Source organism: Idiotropiscis lumnitzeri, chromosome 3 (genome assembly GCF_059441095.1).
Source record: "Idiotropiscis lumnitzeri isolate Australia: NSW breed Sydney's pygmy pipehorse chromosome 3, RoL_Ilum_1.0, whole genome shotgun sequence".
Taxonomy (NCBI): domain Eukaryota; kingdom Metazoa; phylum Chordata; class Actinopteri; order Syngnathiformes; family Syngnathidae; genus Idiotropiscis; species Idiotropiscis lumnitzeri.
In genome coordinates, this window is record NC_142393.1 from 15,455,521 (window position 1) to 15,483,391 (window position 27,871).

The 27,871-nt window shown below is 39.3% G+C and overlaps 1 pseudogene across 1 annotated transcript in view; it reads left to right on the forward strand.

Moving 5' to 3' along the window:
* LOC148340095 (carbohydrate sulfotransferase 11-like) overlaps positions 1-26,252 on the forward strand; it is a 46,587-nt pseudogene extending 20,335 nt beyond the window's left edge. The window contains exons 5-9 of the transcript XR_015842471.1: positions 2,556-2,656; positions 8,861-9,145; positions 21,825-21,901; positions 23,036-23,200; positions 24,120-26,252. The product of XR_015842471.1 is annotated as a carbohydrate sulfotransferase 11-like (transcript). The remainder of the gene's footprint in view (positions 1-2,555; positions 2,657-8,860; positions 9,146-21,824; positions 21,902-23,035; positions 23,201-24,119) is intronic.
* Positions 26,253-27,871: the final 1,619 nt, after the last annotated feature.

Genomic DNA, 27,871 nt, shown 5'->3' on the forward strand with positions numbered 1-27,871 from the left:
TAAATTAAGTGCAATGGAACTTTTGAAAAGTTTGGATTTTGACCTGCCTTCATGCCCGATGTCAGATGAGATGGCTGACTATTGTACAAAGATTTTAGCACAACAACAGGGATTTACTGGGCCCAAAATTCAGTCTGGGAATTTGCCATGGAGAGACTCCCAATGCATATGTCTGAGGGCCAAACATTTTTTGCTTTGCCTGCCATATGACAGGGCCCTGAATACTAACTCATGAGCAGTGACAGTGATTATAGACCTCATCATTCTTGTGCTATATTATACAGTACATAATACAATTGCTTACACCACAGTGGATTTATACACATCTCTACCAGCCTGGTTATTACTGGTTCCTGCTCCATTTACTTCCTTCGACTCCTTCTCCCCGAATAAGATCACCACCGCAATGCCTGGGGTCGCCCAATATCTCAATAACCCCACAGCTCGTGGCCTTCACCGTTAATGATTATGTTCATAAGGCAATCCATGCAAGTAAAAGCGAGATATAAATCACACACGCACACACCTTGAAGGCTTTCCTATGTCAGAGTAATTCAGCTCATTTGTTAACATCAAATAATATGTAAATATCATCCAACTGCTTAAAGTACAACATTACCTAATCGCAAAGTCTGGTCACAGATGTCGTCATATTATGATGGTGAGCAACAGATAAGGACAAAGGGGTAACACTGTATTTGAAATTTGTTCAGAAGACTGTCATAATCATGACATGACACCTGTCATGAACGCAAATGAATCCTTATGACCGATGACATTAAGTGTCATTCAGTCAATTCGCTTTCGATACATTGAACAATATCAACTTAATTTGCATTTTTATGACAGTCTTATGTGCAATCTTCAAATAAAGTGTTACCGACTAAGGTTTTTAACAAGTTTATCATTAATTGTAAAGTGTTACCCAATCATTAATTCTACAACATGTGCTTGACCTGCAAGATCTAATATTTCACCATTTTCCCACTCTGCCCACCTGTTGAAATGCTACTGCATCTTGCCCCAGCAACATCTTTGACCGCGCCTCCCCCCTCCGCTGAAAAGGTTGGTTAGCTTTGCACATTCGGCTCCAAAAATTATTTTCTCCCCCCCGACCCATTTTATTTTCTGATCAACCAATCGCCACCACTCGCCTACCTTCTTTCTCTACAACATTATCACTTTGTAAGTAGTTCGTATAGGAAAAGATAACTGTGTGCATTGGAAATTATACAGCAATTAAGGATTGTTTAAAAGAGGAAAACACTGAGCCAGGTCAGCCTGAAATGGATCGGGCATTCAGGAGTTTTCCCAAATTTCCCAATTGCCACCACAGCCCAGCTCAGCTTCAAAGGCTATATTTGCATGTATCCTTTTCTTGGTCTCTCTGGAAAATCTAATCATGCAAATCTTGAGGATGACATCTAAAAACTTCCTGCATATGGTGTGACTGAGTCTTGATTGGTTTTAACACTTGTATGACTGTCTATAGAAGAATAAAAACATTTATTGATGGCGACAGCTGAGCCAAGAACACACTGGTTCTATTTCCATATGATTTTTATTTCATATAATCAAAGGAAACTGAAGTAGATCAGCTGTCTCAAATGCATTATGTTCCACCTTGGCGGTTTCACTGTTCTGAACTCTACATTTATCGTATAAACCAGAAACGCAACCAGTATAATCACAAAATACTTTTCTAATTTCCATGCAAAACATTTAAACCAATATTTTTCTGTAGTAAAAAAAAAATCCATCCAACTGCATTTCAAAATAAACATTTAAAACTAGCCTTTACACACACATTATCTAATATTAGCCAATGACATAAATTTAAGTTAGACATGATGCATTTTTAGGTGTTATTGATTTTGTTGGTTGTAACATATTTGAGTTCAAGAAGACACTCATGTCTGTTAGCCAAAGAATGACATTTAAATGGTGATTCAGAACAGCAGCAAGCAAGATAAATGAACAAAAAACAGTTACATTCTGGAAACTGCTAGAAAGTATTTGATTACATCACCAATGTAACATAAAATTGAATATCGTTTTAAAGTGTATTTAACTCAGAAATTCTATTCAAAATGGGAACCGTGTTTATTGCACATGTTCATTAAGAAAATACTATTCCAAAGGGCGATTTGCACCTCATTTCTTTATTAAAATTCAATAACTGTTTCTTAGGTGATATTCATATTCCTCCAGATGGTGATTTTCAGGTTGCTGTTGTTAAATTTAGCGTTTTGATTTTTTGGCAGCTGGCTAAGGTCAAGTCTCTACTTTTGCAACACTACTTAAAAACAGTCCTCCATGCCTTTGTTACGTCTTGGCTGGATCACTGTGATGCATTTTATTTTGTCAACCAGTCCTTCCTCCCCAGTTGGTGCAAAATGCTGCTGCTCACCTGCTAACTGGAGCTTATTGGAGGGAGCACATAACTAAAACTCTGACATCCCTTCACGGGCTCCCTGTACATTTTATGCTTCCTTTTTAGATTATTTTAATTGTTTTCAAACCTTTAAATGTTCTCGCCTCACTTTACCTCTCAGAACTCCTACACCTCAGGTCAGCGGACCACATGTTGTTGGAGGTACCAAGACGAAGCAGAGGCTTGGAAGGGATCGAGCTTTCTCCACAGCCGGTCCTTTCCGTTGGAATGACTTTCCACTAAACGTTAGGCAAGTCCCTCTCTGTCCATTTTAAAAACTCAACTTAAAACAAATTTTATTCAGTGGCTTTTGAGTCAGCATGGAACTCTGTATTGATTTATTTTTACAGTGTTTTCTGTTTTGGTAATTTAATTTATTGTTTTTCACTCTCTTTGTATGTTTGGTTTTACTCCATGTACAGCACTTTGTATGCATCGATGGCTGTTTTTAAAGTACGTTATAAATAAGAAATATGAGTAGTTAATTGAGACACACCTATGTATTACCTTAATTAGGCTCTAAAAAAACTGTGAGAGACTGTGTCCAACCCTATTACATTTGCGACATATATAAAAAAAAAAACAAAAAAAAACACTGTTCTCATGCAGCTCTCAGCCAATGTTTCCATTACAAAGGAGAGCACACATGCTTTGATTGTCGTTTTCTCTCTCTCACTGGCACTCTATTAAATCCCAAATAATGATACCTTCTTCCAAAGTCCGTTTCATGCACATCAAACGGCTCAGCTAGGGTCCATGCCACCATGTGATTGTGCATGCTGAAGTCTGGCTGTGGACTAACTACCAATATTGCTAAGCCTAAATCAGAAGACAGAATTTTTTCTGAACAAATGTTTGACGTGTTGGACTCCAAGCGATTTCAAACATGAAGAAATGGCGCCATCATAAGGACAAAAGCGGTATTTGGTAGGTCGGGCAGTTAATTTATTGGCATAAAAAACAGGTGATGGCCAGTCAAATAAGGAAAATCTAAGCCATGCATAAGTTTGTCTTGGTCAACCAACAAAAAATACATTTTGAGCAATAGCAAAGACTTCTATCTGCAAACAAAGCAGTTCAAACAAACGCTCATACTATACTTAAATGCTGGACTTACTCATACTTAAAAAATAATCAAACTCATTGCCCGCAGAAGTTTGAGAAATTGCTGCCTGTCGAGAGAGTCCATAACTTGATTTTGTGTTAAAACATCCTGTGAGACTCCGTCCCTGGAGGAAGGCCACAGTGATTTATCTGTTGCTAAGCAACCTCTTTTATCCATGGTGTTTGGAACTCAGTTTCTGCGCAGCAATTAAAGATGATAGTTATTGTGAATGTCCTCTTCACAAACCTATAAAAATGAATGTCAGCCAGTCACAGATTGCAGCACAAAAATGTTTTGGGTAAAAAACACTATGGTTGCGGTGGCAGTGATGTCAATACTTGCAGTGAAACATTTTCATCAGTCATTATAACAAACTAACTCAAATCCCTGAACAGCACTTTTCCCAAACAGAGGCCGCAATCAAAAATGTGTTTTCTTGCTATTTTGTACAAATATGTATGTGCTGAAAGCAAATGTTAGAATCCTAAAACTCCCTAAACTATGGTAAACTCTTATGACAATTTTTTTCCACTGTGTCAATAACAACAATAATACTAACAATTTATTCTCATCATCGTTATCATTATCATTATTATTATTATCATTATCACTGTCATTATTATTATAAAATGACCCGGTGTTGTCCGACATTATAAGCAATTGGAATTGTCTCAACTTAAATTTGGATTTTGCTCTAACGTAAAAAAATAAAAAAGTCCTTGGAAAGGTAGACAAAATACATGTATTAAGTTTTTAAGAACTGATTAAAAAATATATTAAAAAATACATGAAGCTTCAAAAGAAATTATGAATTGGTTTCAATAACGTGTAATGAACCTTTTATTTTCTATTACCATACTTGAGCATTTCTTCCTGTTTTGTTTATTGTGGACGATGCTGCCCCCAGGTGGTCAGCATGGGGACCTGCGTCTTAAAATATAACTACGAATATACGTTAGTATCTCATTGTAAAATCTTTCATGATATTGTATTGATCTTGTTTTTTTGGAAACGAAAAAGGTATATGGCTGCTTGGTGCTACATAATAGGCCATTTCCGTTCACTTAAGAGACATCTGTTGTTATATACACTTTGTCTTGCTTACCAAAGGGGCTTGTAAAACGTGTTCCTACTCCATTGATGTCACTGCATTGTTTGAGGAAGACGTGTGAAAATGTTTAAATCTGGAATCTTTGCAACATGAACGGAGTACTATAAAATGTTGAGGTCATGTTTTAGCACCTGTTGGAGCAAGTCACCTGCTTTAAGAAGGCTTATAAAATAGCAAATGTCTAGCTAGCTGTCAGGTTTCTAGCAATTTTTCTGTCAATTATTATGTTAGCTTAAGTCCTAAAACATGATTACTGACACATGATCAACAATATAACAGCAAGTATAATAAAATATACACTGATCATCAGTGACTGATGACACACACTTCATAAATCTTTTTTTTTTTTGGTCTTTTGAGCCTCATTGCTGAACTAAAAAAGAAAAAAGAAAGAAAGGATTTTTCACCTAACTACACTATATGCATTTCAAAAAATGATTTAATACCACATATTACTGGGCAGTGCAGTCATTTTAAAAGAAAACAATTTTATCCATAATACAAATAATCAGTAAACCACACAATCTCTCTCTCGTGAGGTTTTGCTATTTGTATCAAATTGTTTTGAGAAATGCATATGCTGGTGTGCAAATTTCTATTCTGCTTTGAGAAATATCCCAAAAGCGACTGAGAAAGCACTCTCACACTCACACACACACACTCACTCACTCACTCACACACTCACTCTCTCACTCGCTCTCTCAAACGCTCTCTCACACGCTCTCTCACTCTCAATAAGTTCATATTATTTTTTTAATTGAACAATTAACCAACCATCCATCCATTCGCTTCTTTGATACATCCCAATTAACAGCAAATATATTGAGGGGGGCCAATTTGGGGGCACAGTTTTAAACACACCCGCACAAGTTTGTGGGAGGCCTTTGTGTTCTTTGACATTTTCACAACTGGCGAGGGTCATTGTCAGTTTTATTTTAAATGCATGTTCTGAAACCTCCTAAAGAGGTTATTATAGAATGTGACAAAACGTTTACAAATACACTGTGACCTGGCGCAGTTTACTCATGTAAGACCTTTTGATATCACGCAGTCAGCGTATTACAGCTTCGAGTCACAGGCTTGTGATTAAACACTTTTGAGAAATAAAAATAGTTTTGTTTCATTTACGGGAAAGAGTCCCTTCATGTTGCTCAGTATATTTGAAGGCCCTATCATTGTCTCTTAGCTTTGCCGGTTATGTCTAAACACTGGGCCAGCCATCCGAGCCCATCCCGGAACCACAAATAGAAAACCATATGAGATCACAGGGTTGTGTTGGAGTGTACCGCTCACTGCAGCGTACAACCTGTGCATCACAGAGAGGAAACTACACATTAGCACCGGAAAATTCCATCACTCACAAATGGGTTAAAGGCTCCTCATTACATGCCTTGATACAGAAACACACAACCTACATCATTATGTAGTGGCTTGCTAAGACTTGCCTATATTGCATCCTGTTTACTTGACTAGTGACCATATTTTAAATGAAATATAATTCTTTTAATGACAGTCTTTACAATAATATTCTCATAGCAAGCCGATTTATATGGATAGAGCATACTACTACTTTGGAATCAGGTACAGAGTCCACAGCACGTGTCTATGTCAGTGGTTTCTTCCATTACATAGTATTCTTTGGATTTTTTTTTGTCATCTTTTTGGAATTTTCCTCAGCACCAGTAAAAATTCAAAAAAAAAAACCAAAAAAAAAACGAAGGGCAAACATTTGGCAAATGATGTCCAACTTTTTGTAGTGTGGTCATACGATGCGACCTAGAATACCATTTAGGTGACTGAGATATTAAAGAAAATGACCTTCTGAAAGCAAGTTAAGAAAGTGGTTGACATGCATCCTTATCTTTCTGTCTATATACTGTTTATACAATCATTTTTATATTTATCTATACAATTCTTATTTATATCGATGTGTCTATAGTTATTCACCCATGAAATGTATAATGAATCACATATGTGTCCGATTTATTAAATACAAGATAATTTTATATTTAAATATGAACATATAAGACGTCAATATAACTAGCTTACTGTAGTTGCGAGCTCCACCAGTTTTCCACATAAAACCCTTTTTTTTTTCCCTGTACCGCAGTTAATATTACAACTGCGCCTTTCAAACAGAACTCACCAAAGCGGGACACTGCTATGTCTGAAGTGTGCTATGTCATTCACACAGCTGTTGCGGGCTGCCATATTCACATAATTAGATGTATGTCAGGAGAACCACAATTGCTTTGTACACAAAGAGGACAGTGAACCCAACTGCAGCATCCTGAATGAGCTGCAGCTGTTTGATGCTCTTTTGAGGGAGTCCAGTAAAAAGACCGTTACAGCAAATTGTATTTGCAAAATCAAGTGGTGGTATGTGCTGCCACCAGTGATGGGGGTAACATGTTACAGTGAAATATCACAGATTGGCAGTAATGACTTAATATAATGAGTTCCTCCGCTTAATATTTTACTGAGGCTTGTAACACATTAGAAATTCTGGACCACAACACACATGGCATCACATAATTTAAACAGGAGCGCTATTCTTTCCTCTCTGAGAATATGAGCTATTATTTTATCAAATATCACAATGAATCGTCCGATTCAAGATGTAGAATCGTGTCGGACTGTCGAGACAAAGGATCACTATGATTGTCTGTCAGCGAGCGAATCAGTGCACTGGACAAGAACCCGAAGTGATGAAAGCAGACAAATTGTGAAAATTGAAGCTATTTACCAAGACATAAATGAATTTTGTTCATTTTCAAATCTCCTCTATGGACATAATGGCTGGCTGGAGAGAAGAGAGTGAAGACAAATAAATCAGTCTCATTCACCAAAGACCGCCGTTATTGGACATCACCGTCAAAGGCTACATATTGACTAGTGCCGCCAATGGCATGGAGGGGAATTACATCTGACATATGCACAGAAAGTATTGAGTAGATGGCGTCTCTGTTGGCTTTTGCGGTGTGTTCTTCTGAGATGTTTTATTTCCGACGTGCTGACTTTTAGGCCGACGCGGCAGTTGGTCACGATGGCCGACGTTGGATTGTGTGTGTGGAAGAAAATTTTAAATACAATACAACCGAACAAACGCAACTGAAATGAAATGCAGCATTTTCTGAAAGACAAAACACAGTCAAGCGAATAATTAAAAAGTTAAAAAATAAGTAAAAATAGCTTGTGGTCTTTTGTGCTGCAAGAATTGTGGATGCTACAGTAGTGTTGCTACACGCTATATATTAAGATCTGAATAATTAATGAACAGCCAATTTCACAGTTCCTAATAATATATTTGATTGTGACATACAGAAAATTGAAGGAGATATATGATATTGCCCTCTTCCAAATACAAATTAGTTACTGGTTATCATGTTTAAATAAGCTAAAGCAGGTGTGGTCGACATGCCATGTGCAGTTGAGATTCATCAGACTATACTATAGACTGGGACAAAATAGCATCCAAAGTTAAAAAAAAAAAAAAAAAAATCACATTATACACGTCTGAAATTCTCACTTTGTGGTTATCTTCTTCATCTTTTTTTCCTTTTGCTTACCCGGACAGATACGCTCGTTTCGTTTTTCCACGGACAGTCGGGGCCCCTTTTAGGGGGGATTTCAACATGTCGCTTCAGTGTCTATGGACGCTTCAGGTTTCATATGTCATTAATGTGGATCGATATTGGCCGTGTGTCGGCCTAAACTTACTAGGCAGTGACAGCCAGCGGGGGCCCTGAGTGTTTTCCCCCAAATGCGACTAAGTTACATGTAAAAAAAATGCTGTCGTTTTGTCACTGACAAAAGGACCAATGTCACTGTAGCCCTCGAAGCCCCTTCAATTTCGGGGCCCAAGGCAATTGCCTCTCGTAGCGGCGTCTCTGAATGAGATCGGAGGACTACAACTTCAAATGAAAGTTTCCAAGAGGGGGGCTACGCGCACGATTTGCTGTGACGTCAACTCTCAGAGCCCCTCCATGTTTGGTGAAGAAGTAGTTCTTAAAACTTGAACTAACTGGACTTCGTGTTCTAATTCGCCGATCGAAACTGTATTCGCGAATAAGTGTTGTGCTTGTAACGGTTCGGCTTCGTAATACTAGTTACGGTCCTCTTCTAAAAAGCTGATTTAGCTTGACGTCTTTCTCACGGGAACAGCGTCAGTGAGTGAGTCACTCATGTCCCACGCTTGGAGGCTTAACAGTTAAAAAGCGCAGCCCACACTTGTCTCGGATGGCCGCTCACAACCGTTCCTCGCACCAATTCATCCCCCGAAAGACTGCCGGCCGCTCGGCGAGTGGCGCCCTCTTTTTATGAACCGGGCCGAGGCAAGAGGACAGCGGCGAGGGGTCGCGACGAGGAGCCCGCCAACTGCTGAGCCGGCCGGGCGTCAGGATGAGGATGCCCCGAGGAGGACGCCTGTTTCTGGCGACGTGCCTGGGATCTCTCGTGGTCTTGGTGCTTTACTTCCAGAGTATCGGAAAGCCCGGTAGGACGCTTTTATTTAGAAAACAATTCTTTTTTTTTTTTCAATTATTTTACAAAATACAACGACAAAGAATGATTTGTTTACGATCGAATTCCATTAAGGTAAAGAAAAGTTAAAAAAAGGAAAGAAAGACGGCTTTTGAGCTAACCAACCTCCGTTAATATTGGAAAGTTTACAGTTGAAGCTAAAGTATGAAAGTTAGTACATTAGTGAGGTGTTACATTTTAGTTAAGAGGGAAGCTGTTTGCTTTATGCAATGATTGGCAGGAATAAAACTTGTATCATACGTTCTACTGCAAGTATTACAATGTTACTCAGAGTAATCATAAACGTACAAATTTGCATATCAGCCAGTGGATAAAAGGCATGCATGCATCTCTGTGTTGTAGTTTTACACTATACAATGATTACAAATATTGGAGTGAAACCGTGCCAGATATGTGACCTCTGTCAAGGCCATAAAATCATCGCTTGGATGTAGCATTATGATTTGTGCTGGGAAAATTAAAAAATGAAAACATTATCTTAAGTGTTAAGATAGTGTTGTGGGGTTTACTTTCAATGTGACGTGGTTTATCAGACAACGTCAGAGGGCAGACGACATGAAGTGATCAAGTATGAATAAGGGCACTGTGGAAAGTGAAAAGTTTGAGACCCCCTGCATTCCTCTGCTTCACCCCCCTCTCCTTTTGTTTCCTGGGCTTAACCCATCACTGACTTCAGAAGGCTGATATTGGCCCCCCCTGGACTGCAGACTTCTCTGGGTGAGGAATCAGAACCCAAAGAGAGAAAGAAAACGTGAGGACATAGGCCTTGATTGACTGGTGTTGCGCAAGCATGTCAGTTTGTACAGCCCCAAAGGACCCCAACCCCATTTCTATAGTACAAACCATGAGGCAAGCAGAGAAGCAGGGAAAAGACAAAACCTACTTTCTGGGTAGAGGGCCAGTGGAGCGTAATGAATCAGTGTGAAGTTCTGAGGGTTTTTTAAGAACTGCAACAATAGTTTGTTTTCTCTGGTCTGTTTCCCTTCCAAGTTCAGTAAATTTTCAATCTAAAAAAAAATAGAACCTAAATGCATCACAACAAAACCATGTGACATCATTCTTTTGACTAGTCAGTCTGTAGGTAGGAGCAAAATGTTAACATAAAGGTTTAAAGTATAGGGGAGTGCCTGAAATTGATTTGAAAAACATCTGTTGTTGAGAATTTGAATCATAATCTGGATCTACAGGGTTCGGTGTGTGTTGTTAAATGCACACAGATAATTTGAAGATGTTGGCAAGTCACCAGTATCATCTGTTTATAATGTGTAGCTACATCACCGCCAGTTAAAGTCATTGTAAAGTCAAAATGATTGCCTTGTAAATTTGACACACCACAGAGAAGAGTGTTGTTTACAATCCTGACAGTGATGAAAACAAACGCCAAGTCTATAAAATGAGTCTGCAAAATCATGATGAATCAAGTGTTTTTCTCGAATTTCAAAAGCTGTTGGCATGTCCTTTGAATGCACTGAAACTACACCCAGTTAAACTGTCAACTGTCAAATCAACTACCAATGTGGCTAATATTTAGTATTTGTAGTAGTTTCTTTGGCCTGCTCATCTATCTATAAAATCCATCCATTAACTGTACCGCTTGTCCTCACGAGGGTCGCTGGAGCCTATCCCAGCTATCATCGGGCAGTGGGTGGGGTACACCCTGAACTGGTTGCCAGGCAATCGCAGGGCACACGTAGACGCACAACCATCCGCGCTGAAAACACTCATACCTAGGGGCAATTTAGAGTGTCCAATCAACCTGCCATGCATGTTTTTGGAATGTGGGAGGAAACCCACGAAGGTACGGGGAGAACATGCAAACTCCATACAGGAAGGCCAGAGCCGGAATCAAACCCACAACCTCTGCACTGTGAGGCCATCGTGCTAACCAGTCGTCCACCATGCCGCCCACAATACAATACAATACAATTTTATGTACAGAGCGCATTTCACAACAGCTGGAGCTGTAACAAAGCACTTTACATATGGTGTAATATAAATGAGGGTTTACGCATATAGCTTGCTGGTGAAGTGCATGCTGTTGTGGTAGAAATGCGCATAGTAAGTAATTATTTTCTGAATTAACCAACTCTCAATTGCATGGGTTAAACTCTGAGGCGAATGATGGCACTCAAGTTCTCTGATAGTTGGGAAGGGGCAACTCACCTTCCTAATTAGGGCTGAGCAATATGGCTGGAATGTATATCGCGATATAAGTACTTCAGATGGGTCGATATTGATATACATTGATTTGTTTTTTTTTTTTACGGTTGAACCCATAGAAAAATGTTTGAATTTATGTAATTATATTTTACGATATTTTCATTGTCATGTGAAAAACGTCAATTTTACTTTGTTATTTAAATGTTTCTGTTAATGGTGTTACCGCGTGACAGACATCCCATTAACTAAGCCGCTTAAACCCACACGAGGATCGTGGGTGTGCTGGAGCCCATCCCAGCCATCTTCGTGCAGTAGGTGTACCCCCCCCCCCCGAATTGGTTGCTAGCCAATCGCAGTGCTCATTTTACAGGGTGTATTCATAATAGAAGCACCATCACTCTGTCACACATCATATGGACTAGTTATGTAATATGCAAAGTGAAATCAGTACGAATTTGATGGATTTTTTTTGAAGGGATTCTTAAAATTGTTAAATCTGACTTGATTTCTGTGAGGACCAAAAGTGAGCTCGCAGGTAGAAAAGCCCTGATTTGTCAAGGGTGTTATAGTATCATTGCCCAGAACATTAGTTGGTGTCCAGTCCGAGTCGCAGTGATGTCGGCCCACAACCTCTTGAAGATTTTCAATTGTGGCCAAAGTGTGTGACCACAATTATTTTCCAGTCCCTTAAGGCGTGATGTTCACCAGAGGTTCACAAGGTACCTCTGGAGTCCTCATCCACTCCTCCATGATGACATCATACAGCGAGTGGATTTTATAAACCTTGCGCTCTATTTTCTATCTGAGGATGCCCCATAGGAGACAATGTTGGCCAGTCTATCACCCTTACCCTCGGTTTCTTTTGCACAGCAGTGGTCATAATACACGCAAAGACAATCGGTCTGTTTTTTTTCCTGAATTTTCCCCTTCCTGACCTGGGACGTCAATTGCCCGACTATCTTAGGTCTTATAAAATTGTCTTATAAGATGATCCTTGTTTCTGAGGTGTGTCAAGACTTGTTCTGATAATAGTGTACAAAATTAGTCAGGCCAACAACTTTCGTTCAATATTTAAAGTATCTCTCCAGCCAAAATGGCCCATATTTCACAAACAAGCTCAGTCTAAATATTTTTTTTGATCAGGAAACTAGTCATTTTATTTTGTATCCATTCCTTCTGGATAAATTAGGAAATAAGTGACAACTTGAAAAACGCCTACTTATTCTGAGGAATATGATCTCACCCCTTTCCGCTCATTACAAACTCTCCATTGGAAATGGGTATTTTACATTTTGTGGAGGTGATCACATGAGCTCACGTTTGATGTTAATAAATCCAAAGTATTGTGCAGAATGCTTTTATACTTTCACAGCTTGAAGTGGACAGGAGTAGTAGTGAGCATTTGCATTTTGGTGGCAATCGGTCGCCGTTTTAGACAGCAGAACCGACAATTTGAGCAATAATACCTCACTTGCCTCCCTGCTGCGACGTCGACGCTGAAACAGGACAAAAATATCAAGCCGAGCTCCAAAAGGCGGAATGTCAATTTGTCATAAATCTCATCACAAAAAAAAAAAAAAAAAATGAAATCACTCCAGAGTCTATTATGGAGGGACATTTTAGTACTGATGTCATTTTTACAAGCAAATCTATTATATAAGTGCCAATGTTAATGTCACTCAAGCGGTCCTTTAAGGCAGAAGCTGACTACTCTTGAGCTATTTGATTCTGCGAACTGTGAGGTGACTGACGAACAAGGCAGCGGCGGTAAATAAAACAAAGTATGTTCTACCCGATATCCATCCAATTATTTTCTGAATAGATTATCCTCTCTCAGTAGGGTTGCAGACGTGCTGGAGCCAATCCCAGCTATTTTCGTGGGTTCTCAAGATGATAAGAAGCATTTTCTAAAGCTAGTCTTTTCTAAAGCAAGTCTTTTCAATCAATTGGCACATACCCAGGAGGACTGGACTCTTGACCGGTGCTGGAAAAGATTCTTTGTGTGTTGGGTGCTGTGTAGAGATTATCGGAGCACCCCGCACACTACAAGAAAAAAAATGTTAATTGCCTGATTTTTCATCTTAATGTTTGGGCTCTGCCATAGATAAAAAGTCCTTTAACCTTTGAAATATTATTATGCGTGTACCCAGCCTTAAAGTGTGATTGGGTTTGTGATAGAACATATTATTGCAAAGATATTTTCGGGGTTGACTTCCCCTTGAAATGCGTGTCACCACCCAATATTTCAATATTGTCTCGGGGAATTACATTTCATTAGCTGAGAACACATTGAGCTTGCTTATTTAGCTGCATGCATGAAAAAAAATACTTCTTTCATGAGGTGGTAAAAATGTCACCTCTTTAGTTTACATGTTAGATATATCGCAATAATATTGATACAGTCATTATATATACCACTATTATCGTAGTGTCATTTCCATATCGCCGAGAGAGGGAGGGAACGAGTAAACATTGTTACAGTTGAAATTCTCAATTGACATGTAATCACAGCCAACATGTCAACCGTGGTTTGAAAATATTAATTCTGAATTTGAGCAGCATTTATGACAACACACCTGAATAGCCTGGAGTGCACGCAGCCAACGAGGGAGGCGTTCAACACCACACATGCTTCTCGTCCTGTCTGGGCTTGTCTTCTGTACTGCCCCCGCCAATAGCCACTTTAGGCCGAGTGAAGTTTATGATGAATGTCAACATACGAGCTGTCAATTTTTTTTCTTGTCTTGATCTGACTGGTGCACAAGGAAATAATTTCTCTGCTTTCTGAAACTGGAAGCATGCATGTTTGACATCTGATAGTCACTGATGAAAACATTTTATGAAGATAATTATATGGGGTGATCAATCACTTTGTCAGTCTCCGGCTTTAAACATGAACATACAAAGTACAACATACACATTGTCAATAGAAAAATATGTATAATCGTGCATATTAGAATACTAAGGACTTATGATATATGTCAGAATGCGTGGGCTGCTCAAAACCAATTTGCGCTCATCAGTTATAAAGTCAAAAGCACCTCAGCAGCGCTCAGAAATTAAAATCAGAACCTCTCCAAGAATAAGTCCCATTTTTCTGGATCAGTCAGGTAAGAGCGACAACTTTGCAGGACATGATAGCGATGCAGTACATTTTCCACTTTTTTAGAGATTTGTTCTCATTTGATATGAAACAGTGATCACATGTAAGTCACAATTACTACTCTGAAATTGTTGTCATAAAATCCGTTTTTATGTTTTCAGGCTCGCTCTATACCACTAAATTGATGTTACACAGACAACAGCACCTGGCCCATTACCCAAGGATAAGCAGTAGACAAAATGGATTGATGGCAACTCCAAGTACAACGCGTAGTTTTGTAGCTCCCATGCGCCTATGTTTGTAGACGTCTCTTAAATGGTAATCTGTCAAAAGTATTGCTAGCTGTCTTGGATCCTAACATTGAGGGACATTATTAACATTCGTCTTAGCCCTTACCATGACATCTAATGATTTATCTTAGGAAATCCATTTGTCGAGCAGACCCATACTGTATACCCTAATCAGGCATACCCCACATTGCTTCGCAGGAAACTTGTTGCATATTATTGTTTTGCATCCATTGTCGGACTTCCTGTGCCACGCCCTCAGGAAAGAAATACAAGCTCTATCCAGTGTGGCATTATAAACTCATCAGTCTTGTCATAGTTATTGCTTTAATGGCTATTTTATCTATGAATTTCAGTCTACCACCGCATCTTGGGTGGTGGCTGACTTGCTCAAACAAGAATTATATGTGACAGTCAATCAGAAAAAAAATACTTGAGGTTAGGAATGATATGGGTTATGGATGGGGTCATGGGCTCGACACTGTAATGAATGATGTCCAATTAGTTTTTTTTTTTTATATCCAATATTGTTATATACTTATTCAAGTTATTAAAAAAAAACACGACTTCTAAAGTGAAAGGAATGCACGCGTCAAGTGACACACATACACAAAATGCGATGTTGAGTGCCATGGCATTGAGTGACAGTACAGGAAACACAATGTCATATGGCACAATTTTTACAAAATTAAATACAGTCCAGCATTTAGTTACACATGTCGAAGCTTATTCCCAGTTGGCATCTGATGCCAATGCAACGGTCAACATGACATCGAAATCATTTAATTGATGTTGAATTGAGATCAGATGCCTCCCTGGGGGGGCTCATCTCATTTTTTCTATTTTCAATTTGTAACAACTTTGCACATTCATAGACAACTGTCAATCTCCCTGCACCACTGTTACTGTACTGTAAAAAAAAGCATTAGATTGTCTCACTTTTACCCCGCAGTCATTTTAAAATATGGAACATTCAAAATAATTTAAATTAGAGACCGTCATCGCAGGATTATTACAAAACTCCAGATTTCCACTGAACATTGTGAAAAGGAATGGAGCATGTGCTTGTGTGGTAATTTGCTCACAGCTCCACCAGAATCACAAAGTCAGAATTGCTTCCAATTTACAAAAAGTAAGGACCAGACAAGTTTCTCACTGATGCGGCCCAGTTAGCTCACAGAGGTAAAGTCCACTCCGTTGGTTCTATTTGACGGTGATGGATTGCTCCTCCTAGCTTTAAACATTTAAACATTAAGGCCTACTGAGTGAGTCAGTTCACCACAGCTAATTTTAGTTCAACCTTACTTTAGGCATACAGACACACGCGCTGTAGTATTTGAAACTGGACACACACATAAATATATATTTTTACAGGACCTGTACTCGACCTTTTAAAACCAATATCCTGTAATTGATTTCATCAGTGCATCACTACTGCTCTGCATGCGCTGCAACCTATGCCCAGCAACAATTTTTGATGCGTGCACAGCAAGTGTTGCAGACATGTTTCCAATGTGTTGGGCCTAAAAGAAAAACTCTAAAAGATGTGGGAATGGTACAGTGCCCTGTTTGCAGATTTAAATGGCTTGGAAAATATGTTGCCTGTCAATATAACAGAGCCACAGCAAATGCTTTGACAGAGGCGACACCCTGATTATCTCCAATATTCGTCAGAAATGTTGATGAACCCAACATTCGCTAGCTTTCTCAAGCAATGAGATAATACCGCAAGGACAAACTGACACTAGGCAACTCATGCCATGCTCTATTCCACTTGACTAAAAAAGTATGGTTTGTATGACCAGTGTGACTTCCACGAGCCGTTGCTCAATCAAGCATGCAAAATTTCCTTGGTCCCAACACAGTTGAAAGAGGTGGCCATGTGCTCAGACATTTCGGGAAATGGGTTCAATCATTCTACTGCCCAGTTATAACGTCATAAAAAGCAAAAATGAGAATGACTAGAAAGAAGTGACAAAAAGAAAAAGTGTCCAATCACGCAGCGATATCGTGCATAAATGCGATACGCATGACTCAATCACAGTGGGAATGCAAGTCAGCAGGGAACAGGCAACTTGTAGCCATACTTCAGCACTTGACAACCACGCCAATGTGAGTGTGCCCTATCATTAAAAGGAACATTAAAAGGAAGTGTCTGCAAAACCTTACAAAGGATGTCACCTATTGTAAACCACATCTTGTCGGTGTAATTGCATCCGTGTGTAGCTCTGAGGCATGCTCCTGCTATCGTTTAAAGGACTTGACTTTCGTTTCCCTTTCAGGACCGATATGTGCTTTGAGTATATGCTTGAGGTGGCTGCAACTTAGTTGGGCTCTTTAGAGTCTCAAGAATATTGAGGCTTCATCATTATACCAAAACATTCAATGTGTTTAACTTTGTGGGGACATTTTGGAGCTTTCTGTTCACGCATGACTTTCAAGAATTTGATGTGGAAGACCCCAAAATACATTAAACACATTAAGGATGAACTAGGATGACGATTTCAAGGCAGCACAGACTCTATATGTTCTTCTACTTTCACTTTTAACATTTTGAATATCCCGGTGCCCATGTTATGGAACCCAAGCAAATTACTTTCCTGCCGTACATTGCCTCACTAAAAAAGAAGATTCAGTGGTTTCAAGCTTATCAAACTCTCAAAACATATGTTCACTAAGTCGTCATGTTACTTAATGTTCTCAGCTCTTTATCGTGATCACTGAGGGGAAAAGGTTTTTAAACACGGAAGCTAATTTGCTCACAAAGTAGGACCGAGATTTTGTGATGATGGAAGATTAAAGCACTGGCCCGCACATTATCAAACATCCTTCTCCCGCCGATTGTTTTAAGCAAGTGCTGCCTGTTTATAATGGCACGTTGACTTAATGGACATGTGTTGATTTGGGAATAAAGTATCAACACCAAAGCGCAAACGTAAGCACACAACAGACCCTGAATCATGACCCAGAACACTGTCATGTTAGTGGAGCTCTACTTCAACCGTCTGCTTTGCTTCATTTCCTGGGTCTGAGAGGAAGTTGCGTTTTTTTTGGTGTGACAGAGCATATGACACAGAAAAGATTGATACGGATACTGCAGAATTCGGAATGTCACTCGGTAAAACCCTTAGCCTTTCACGTGCATAACGTCCAGACAATAGATTGAATGATATGGAAATTTCAAATCATGATTGCAGTGACTAAATAGTTAGCATAATATGACTTAAATGAAGCAAAAATATGAACGCTTTGCAACAAGATCTATTTTGAACGCAGTGTGACAATTTATTAGGCTTGACACCAAACTGGTCTCTCAGACTGTAGGGCAGCGGTGGGGGAAATCAGACAGACACAGGAATGGCATGCTGCAGCTGGAATGTAGTGCACAAACAGTGGAACAATTTAATTGAAGAGGGAGGACAAGGTTAGATGAACTGAGATTCAGACTCACTCGAGTGTAGGCACAAGTGACATTACAGCCAGTCAGGTTTATTGACATCACAAAATCACAAAGGGCTCTAAAACCCACAGCTTACATAGTTCAATTATCTTAACTGCTTATTATCATCATCATCATAACAACAACATGTCATTCCAATTCAGGAGCTGTTATTCACAACCAGCGCAAGTAGTGGAGACCGAAAAGTTTGGACCTATAATGTGTTTTTCCAATTTCCCTCTATCAATATTTCCCATTCTCATCATCAGGGTGCAGCCTTAGCGCAGTGATGGCGGATTAAGTCATCCCAAACCACTGAGTTAATCATTTTAACTATGGACCGTCTGCAACTGTGTTCACAACAAAGGAGAGCCCAGGTGCAAGAATGCATTTCTAATGTAATTATCGCTTAAGGAAGTGCATTGCAAATGAGGTTGTGAGCTCTGCTCGGCTTAGAAAAAGACATCTGGTGGAGACAGGCTTCTCTTTCGCAGGCCGCTTTCACTTACTGACTTTCAGTCAAGTGCTGGTGAACTACCTTGCTGTCCAACTATTAAATGCATCTCGAGCAGTGAGTCAAGAAAGCAATGACCCACACATTACGTCATTATTAATCACAGGATAGTCATTTTTTAGGAAGCAGTGTACATGGTAAACGTGGACCCTCCCATCACTAGTCATGGCATATTCACTTGTCCTTTTTAGATGGTGTTGCAATCGCAACAAAAAAAAACAAAAAAAAAGCGTATTTTAGTGTATTCATGTGATTTTCTTTCTCAGTTCCTCATGAAGTCATATCCTGAGCACAGTCACAGGGTGACAGGAAAGGCTTGCAACTGCTGGCAAAGTGAGATCAAATTGTTTTTTTGAAGGTGTAATACTCATATACTATGTGTTTTAAATGAACCTATATTATTTTTATTTTAACATCCAGGCAACTATATTTGTACTATTTTCTCAAACAGTCCATAATTGGTGACTGCTCAATCAGTGAGCCAAATCTCTGTCATACAAGATTGCAGAAAGAAATGTGAACAAAAAAATAAAAAATAAGTCACAAATTGACGCAATGCATCATCTAACATAACATAACTACACACTTTTAGACACTCGTTTCTCCAATTCAAATATATTTTTATCAAGGATAGACTGATTTCAAATACAATCAATTAGGTCTATTGTCAAACAGGGTACTTAACTCATAGCTTCGGCTCAGTGAGACAAGGTCATGTTTAAACCACTTGGTATGAAATGTTTTTGTTTTTTTTAATATATCAACGGCCTCAAAGGTGACGGCCACTCTGTCACACGAGACAAGACGTAACTGTTAGGATAACAATCGTGTAAACAAATAGATTCCCTCACTCTTACAGCAACCGTGTCATGTGTATTTACTTTCCACTTGAGTAGTAGGCTTCGTTCTACTACGAACAAGGCTCTAAATTACACTTTGATTTGGGCTATAGCCAAACCAATATAATTATATATTTTAACTCAAGCACTTAATCCAGGCATTATCTGTTTGTGCTCGAGCCTCCAGACCGTAGGGGAGCTGTTTTTGCTACTAATTCCCCTTTTGGAACGAATCGTGGAAAATACTGAAGTAAAGGGGGAGAGGGTGCTGGATGACAATTTACAGTTTCTCATGGACTGTCAAGACAGCCATCCAATATTACCCTGACCAATCTTTGTTATTATGGATAAATACTGAAGACGGTACAATATTTCATTCCCAATTAAAGAATGAGTCTGTATTTTACGGGACAGGTGGCAAACTTAACTGCTGGAAGGTGTGTGGCTTTATTATCGTTTACACCGTATAAGACATTGCGTCTTAGATTTGATACTGCGTTGGGTACATTCAAATGTTGAATTCCATCCCAATTATTCCCCTCTCTCTTGTTCACATCTTTTAACTGTATTTGACCTTAATGGCGTGGCGCGCGCCAGGCTTTTGCATTCTTGAAAAACAACTGCACAAGGAATGAAGATAACCGTAATACAATTATTTTTCTGCATTCCTTTCATGCCTGTTTAACTTTGTTCCTTGTATTGTTCATTGCAGAAAACTTTGCATTTAGTAATAATTTGTTTGTATTATATCTCATGTCTTAATTGTAAAGTTTTAATTTTACTCCATCCATAAATTCATGATGTTTTGTTATCAGTCAAATTTGTTGAAAAATAATTCTTAAATTGATTTTTCCCCCCACATTGTTAAATAAGTTAACATTTTGCAAGCAATAGAACAAACGCTGCGGAAATTGGTACTGGTATTACCAGGTACCGAACCGGTTCGAATGTGAAAAATTCACATCCATGTTATGGTCCTTCAGACAAAAACTCTTAATTGGATGACCAATGTTTGACAAACACATCAGTAGGGTCTTCATTTGATATTCTTAAATTTTACTCTTTAGAGCGCTTTCCTATTTATTTTATTTTTTTTAAAATAATGGAGTCCATTCTCCTCTGTCGTCCTCCTCCTTCCCATCTTAAGCTTTGTGTGAAGTAGATGTATACATTGTTTCTGCCACATGTGCAAAACTAATCACTTCTCTTGCTCAGCTTCATTAGCTGCAGACCTAAAAACCACAGTCAGCCTTGGATGGAAGGGGGATGGGAGCGACAGTGAAAAGAGGAAGGTTGAGAGGAAAAGCAGCACAGAAAATTTGCATCTTTTCAAATCAGTTTTGGTCCTACTGTCCTACTGGGATTTTTTCTTTTCAATGGAATGGAATGTTCGAGAAAAACAATTATAGTACAGCAACGTAATAGGCATTGGATAGGACATCCTCTTCCCATGAAATGGAAGAGGAGAAAAGTTTGAATAAGTGCAAACCAGAGCAGGGGTCAACCCAAGGGGTGGGACCTACATGGTAGTCTGGTGACTCTCTGGCCACCCGACATTAAGGGGAACATTTTGAGATTTGTGACTTTGCTGCCATGTTCACATGGATGCAGTATTCATAGATGAGAGACGCCAAAGAGCCCATACAGCTCGTCAGTAAAGTATTCACAGCGCTTCGCTTGTTCCACATTTTATGTTACAGCTTCATTTAAAAATGGAATGAATGCATTTATCCCTACAAAGTTCTAACAACTTATTTACCTTTTTTTTTTTTTTTTAATTTGAGCAAATTTATTACAAATAAAAAACTAAGAAATCACATGTACAATACTTAAGTTCACACATTTTGTTGTATTTTTGTGACTCCTCTAAATGACACTCTTTTCAATATTGATCTGAAAGCACGCTGATAAACCCTTTATTTAAAATGACAGTGCCATCAAGATGATGGCAGGTGGTCATCGGGTTACGAACTAGTTCAGTTCCTATGCTGGCGACATAACCCGAATTTCCGCGTAAATCGAAATTAACGCTTTCATAGCCCCTAAATCTCTCAATAAACATCCTTTTTGCTTGATCAGAATCGCTAAAAGATCATGCTTTCTTTTTTACACTCACACTAAGGGCTGGAAATAAAATGACCGACAAAACTCCGTCGAAACGGTGTAGGTCGAGTACTGTGTAACCCGAGGATTGCCTGTATAAAAATAAAACAACTGGTATTTGAAACAAATTTGAAATTTCCTTTTGCCATGACTACAACACAGTGGGACCTAAAATGTCCAATTGCAGAACCCAGTGTAAGAATCAGCAGCAGACCAGAGAAAAGCAGGAGAAGTCCACTGCAGACCCTCTACAGTGGAGACCAGGTGAGAACACAAATATCAAATACAATTTGGTTCACTTTGGTGCACTGCACATTTTGTCACTTGCATTGTCAAAATTTGTCAAGCTCAACACCTTTTGCCACCATCTGCCGGGGTACGAACTGCAGTGTTACGTGTATGGTACACACTAAACATCTCTCACACAAACATGTCTTAAGTCAAAGCGCTACTCACCAAAAAGTAGTTCTCATTGCCTAGAACGTTGGTGTCAAACTCCAGTCGTGGAGGGCAGCTTTCCTGCATGCTTACAATCCCCGAGGCAACAAACCTGATTCCAATAATCAGCTCATCAGCAAACTCTCAAGCAGCCTGCTAAGTATCCTGCTCATTTGAATCAGGTGTGTTGCAGCCGGGAGAGATGGAAAACATGCAGGAAAGCGGCCCTCCAGGACCGGAGTTTGACACCTGTGCATCTAGAATAATCGTTTAAACCAGAGATAGACCACAAACTTTGACCACACATTAAAAGCATCTTCGAATAATAATAATTGTACTGCAGAGGGAACAAAAATATCTGACTTGTTTTGCCACATTACAGAAAATAGCAAATCACCCAAGATAGCTTCCAAATTTGTGAATTGGTGAAGTTGTGATGCCGGACCAACACTGAACATGTTTTGAAGGACAGTTCTAGTAGCTAGTGGAAATACTCACTTAAACAAGGTCACGTCTAGCTACACGCGTGTAACATCGAAGTAAGAATCTTATGTTAAAAAAATGCTCATAAAAGTATTTCAACTGATTTTCAAATTTTAGTTGATGAATGCATCACTTTGTTTCGTCTTTCTTAACTCATTCAATACCATTGACGGCTAAATACGTCTTTTTTTTTTACTCAGTTGGTAGTGAATGATAACTGCTTTGGAAGCATAACTATTCCGTTACATTGTTCTTTAATTATCTGCTGGACCGCTTCCCATTCCACCTTCCTAGGCTACAAGCCGGAATCAGAGTTAAACGTACCATGGCAAACCAAATTGAAATCTACTGCAAGGAAATCATGACCAGTACAAATTTATGTCCTACAGCCCAGCTGTTCATGTCACCATGTGACTCGTCTACCCTGCATTTTAAAAGCCATCCCTGTTTATATTAGTTTAACCCTTGTCCTACAAGCAGCTGCAGCTGTTGGCTGATCAGAAGTCACTTCAAGGTCGCAGGGAGCTGCTGGAGCAGGCTTGTCTGAGCCATGCAAAGAAGCGGCGGGTCCTCTCTCCAGAAGATCTCAAACACCTCATAGTGGATGACAAACACAGCCTCATTTACTGCTACGTACCCAAGGTTTGTTCATATGACCTTTCTCGATTACCGTACTACAATTAGTTTTGTTAGTTTCTTTGAGAGAATGGTGACCTGAAATAAGAGTTGAATTTGTTCCATGACCACCCTCGTAACTCAGAACACATATTCAAGTTATCTCACTTCATCGAAATGGATATGCAATATATCTGTTGCAGCTTTCCAGCCTAAAAATTGTTACGTTTTTAATAGGAAAAATAGCTCTAATATTGCACATTATACATTATACTGTCGGCTTGTTCATACTACGAATGCAAATAATGATTTTTTCCGTAATAGAAAAATGTGACTCCTTGTTTGGTCCATAAGATGACAGAAGATAGAATTTCAACTTCATCTTGCAAAAAAGTAAACGGGTTTGAGATTTCCGTAAAAGGCACCTTAAAGTGTGAGGACTGTCGTTGCTTCACAGTATGTACAAGTGCCAAATACTAATTTCCTATCAGCCTTTTTGACTCAATAATACAAACGTAGATACTCTCATTTTTTTAATTCATATTTCACACATCAATGACTATGTTTAGTTTGGCATAAATTGTACCTTGAAACTAGCTTTTTATGTCAGGGAGGAGCCGAGTTTAGCCTGGATTGTCAGTGGAAGTTAGGAAGAGTGTTTTGCTTCTTGTACCCACACTTGTACTTTTGGTGCATTTAAAAAATATATATTAATGTGTAAACCATATGGTTGTAATCATAATGTTATTAGATCAGTTTGAAATCATATTAAACAGGTTGGGATCATATTATGAGGTGGAGTCAGGGTTTAAACTATTTATATAGGCAATTTGAAATGTTTTTAACAATTTACAGCAGTTTGGTCAACATTCCTGTACTGTACTGGAGATTGCAGGTGAGATTGTTATTCAAGTAGTCGTGTCAATTTGTGTCATGTCACTTCCAGGTGGCGTGCACCAACTGGAAGCGCATCCTTATGGTCCTCACCAGTGATGGCCGCTACACCGAACCCCTCGCCATCCCTGCCAACGAGGCCCACGTAGCGGGCAACCTGCGCACACTCGCCGAGTTCTCGGTCCCCGAGATCAACCGCCGCCTCCGCAGCTACCTCAAGTTTGTCTTTGTGAGGGAGCCTTTCGAGCGCCTGGTGTCGGCCTACCGCAACAAGTTCACGCGCAGCTACAACACAGCTTTCCACAAGCGCTACGGGACCAAGATCATCCGGCGGCACAGAACGAACCCTGACCCAGAGGCTCTGGAGAAAGGGAACGACGTGTCTTTCCGCGAGTTTGTCCAGTATCTCGTAGACCCTCGGACCCAACGTGAGGAGCCTTTTAATGAGCACTGGGAGAAGGTCCACTCACTCTGCCATCCTTGTCTGATCCACTACGACGTGGTAGGCAAATATGAGACGTTGGAGCCGGACGCTCGCGCTGTGCTCTCATTGGCGGGGGTGGAGGGCACGGTTCAGTTCCCGACGTCTGGTAAAAGCACCAGGACGGATGGCAACATGGCGGCACGCTTCTTCAAGCACATTAGTGCTTTTTACCAGAAGAGACTGTTCAACCTCTATCGTATGGACTTCTTGCTCTTCAATTACTCAACTCCGGAGTATTTGAGAACTTGATGAGAGGGGCTGTTTTCGTGATGGTGAATTTGCACTTTTTCATCGCTGTGGACTGAGAAGATTCTTCTTCCTCCTTGCTGTATGATGAGCCTCATATGCAGAGAATTATTTAATTTTCTGGTTAAATTTACTTGTACTAGGGCTGGGCGATAGGACCTTAAAGTAAAACCCCCGATCACTCTTAATACATTTTAGTAAAAACATTTAATTGTTTGATAATTTAACATCAACAAATTAACAAAAACACTCTCTTTTGCATTAATTTGGTACGTGACAACAAAACTGTCACTAAATATAACATGAATTGAATGCGCTGCTTACAAATAAAATGAACCTTTTTCACTGAAATGCCGTTACATGTTACAATGTCTCTCTAACAATGAAAATGATCTCTGACGATGCACTTACCAATGGAGAGGTATTTCTCGCCTATATTATTCAACCGTGGGAAGTTTATTTCATGGTGCTGTCAAACTTTCGGGTTATCTTATTGCAAAGTCATTCCAGCAGAAGTAGTCAGGTAAAAAGTGATAGACTCACTTGATGGGAATAAACCCTGGTGAAGTGTGTAATGCATTTGGATGAGCTATAGTACAGAACGGATTGTACAAAGTTTATCATGACAGCCACGACCACCAGTGAAGTGGATCGGTGTGTGGATTTGCAACATATAAATGCTAGTTGACTACTGGCTAGGATCCTGAAATAATTTGCTCTGTCTCTTAGTGGGAGTTCTACCTTTCATTGGTCTCAACAGCTTTTGAATATAGGGACCTCTCTGTTCCATTTTAGATTTTTATTTGAGGGAGGGTGAGAGGGTGATTAAATAAATATTAACCCAAAAAGAATTACATAACGGGGGGGCGGGGGCGACATGAGACACAACTACAAAGAATTACATATCGATTAAATCGATTTATCGCCCAGCCCTACTTTGTTCGTGGACCTGTAGTATCACTTTCTAACGTGACCGGAGCATGACTTGTTGAGCCGAGGACCAATGAGTGAAGCCTTATTTTTGAGGAGCAGGTTCTCCTCCTGCATGGAGGTACTGACTGTGAACGTGAACATTTATTCCAAAGCACCTCTGATATCTGGAAAAAACCTAAATTATATATGTCGATGCATTAGGTATTTATTGATGTACAGAAATGTAAGTAGTCGTATTCACAGTTGGCATCTGATGTCAATTCAACATCAAAATCATTCAATTGAAGTTATAATGATGTTGAACTGGCATCCGAGGCCCACTGAGCTAGCAAGGGCTGAGAAAAATGCCATTTCCATATATGATCTCTGTATCAATACTAGCTGCGAGATATAACGATTGCAATATTGATATTTTGTCCCATCGCTACTATAAATAGACTTTGTGTGCTGAGTTTGAGAGAATAGTATGGATTTCTTACATAGAGCCAGTTACTTGGTTTTGCACATGATCTGATGCCAAATAAAAATCCCAAATGTATTTGTTTAAAACCGACTGCTTGCCTCCTTTAAGACGTGTTCACAGCGTCTTACCCATCGGAGTCATTTCAATTTCATCTTACAGTCACTGCTCAATTCCAGTAAAAGCTTGCCGTGCCTCCACTACTACGGCCTTTTTTGGACTGGGCAGCTAAGCTGTATAAACAACGGCATGACTGTGGTCGAAGCTTGACTGAAGCCCAGCTCGGGTCAGGGCTTCCCTTGTTAGGGCTCACCTGGGACATGAAGTGGTGGATTCCACCAACATCACCGTTGCATACGCATGCAGTCATGAACAGCAAAAAAAGAGTTTTCTTTAAAAGGGGTAGTGATTAGGTACTGATTTTAAAGACATAATTGCAAATGTGCATTTGAAGATGCTTCCAACAAGTACTGTGTGATTTCCTTCTCAGTCGCATAAACAACAAATAATACTCTGTTGAATTGAATCGTCTGGCAAGCAAGTGCCGAGTCAGATATTTATTTAATCTGCACAATGAGGTGGATCATAGGACGTACTGATCTAAAACTAAAACATAAGTACGGGGGTCTCAATAGTTAAAAAATGTGGTTGAGTTTTTTTATTCTCAATAATTCAGTTCGAAGAGAAAATTCATTCAACATAAGAAAATGCTTTTCAGAAGGCCATTTCCATCCTTTTAATTTTGATTGTGATACGGTATTTTCTTCAGATGGTGAACTTTGGCTTTCCATTACGTAGAAAAAAAAAATTATTGATGTATTTGTATCTTGGCATATAGGAACTACTCGAGCTTAACTGTCCGGATTCCTGCTCATGCCCATTTTCAGATCGTACTTCCAGAGGGGAATGACTGGATGAAATAAATTTCACGTGTGAAGCAGATATGAAATACAAGTACAGTTAGAAAAATATATTTTATTCACCCAGCCCGAAAACATAAAAAGACACAGTAAAGCACACAAACATTCACTTTGCTCACATTCATCCAAAATATTCACACAACAAATATTCAAAGAGTCCAAATCTAAATTTTCATTAGGCAACAAAAATGTACAAATAACTTAATATTGTTATAAATCATTTGGCTGCTTGCAGTAAATGGCCGCTAACACATTTTTACATCAAAGAAACAAAAACACACAGGAATACGTCTACATTAAAAAGGTTCAACAGTGCTGAATCATCATTATTCATTTACAATTACATTTCAGTCGGCGCCATTATTTTTCTTCAAGTAAATAACAAAAACAGTTATTCGTCACAAATTCACAACAGACAAATTCAAACGCTGGTGGATGCAACTTTTTCGACTGAAATGTTTCAATCACTTTCAATGCAGAGAATTCCTGCCAAAAGGGTGCTTGAGTGAATAAAAATAAATCAATTCTTGCACTCAAGCTGACAAGTATATGACAACACTTGACACTTTACAAGGGCAACACAAAGCAATCAAATACAGACAGCGCCCCCCCCCATATTAGACAGTGCTTTGCGCAGAGTAGGGCTGCACGATAAATCGAAATCTAATCGACATCGAGGTTTGACGTAGTGCAAGACAATGAGGTTTTGTATTGTTTTTCCTCTCTCCCCCTACACTTGCCGTTTTGAGTGACAGATGAAT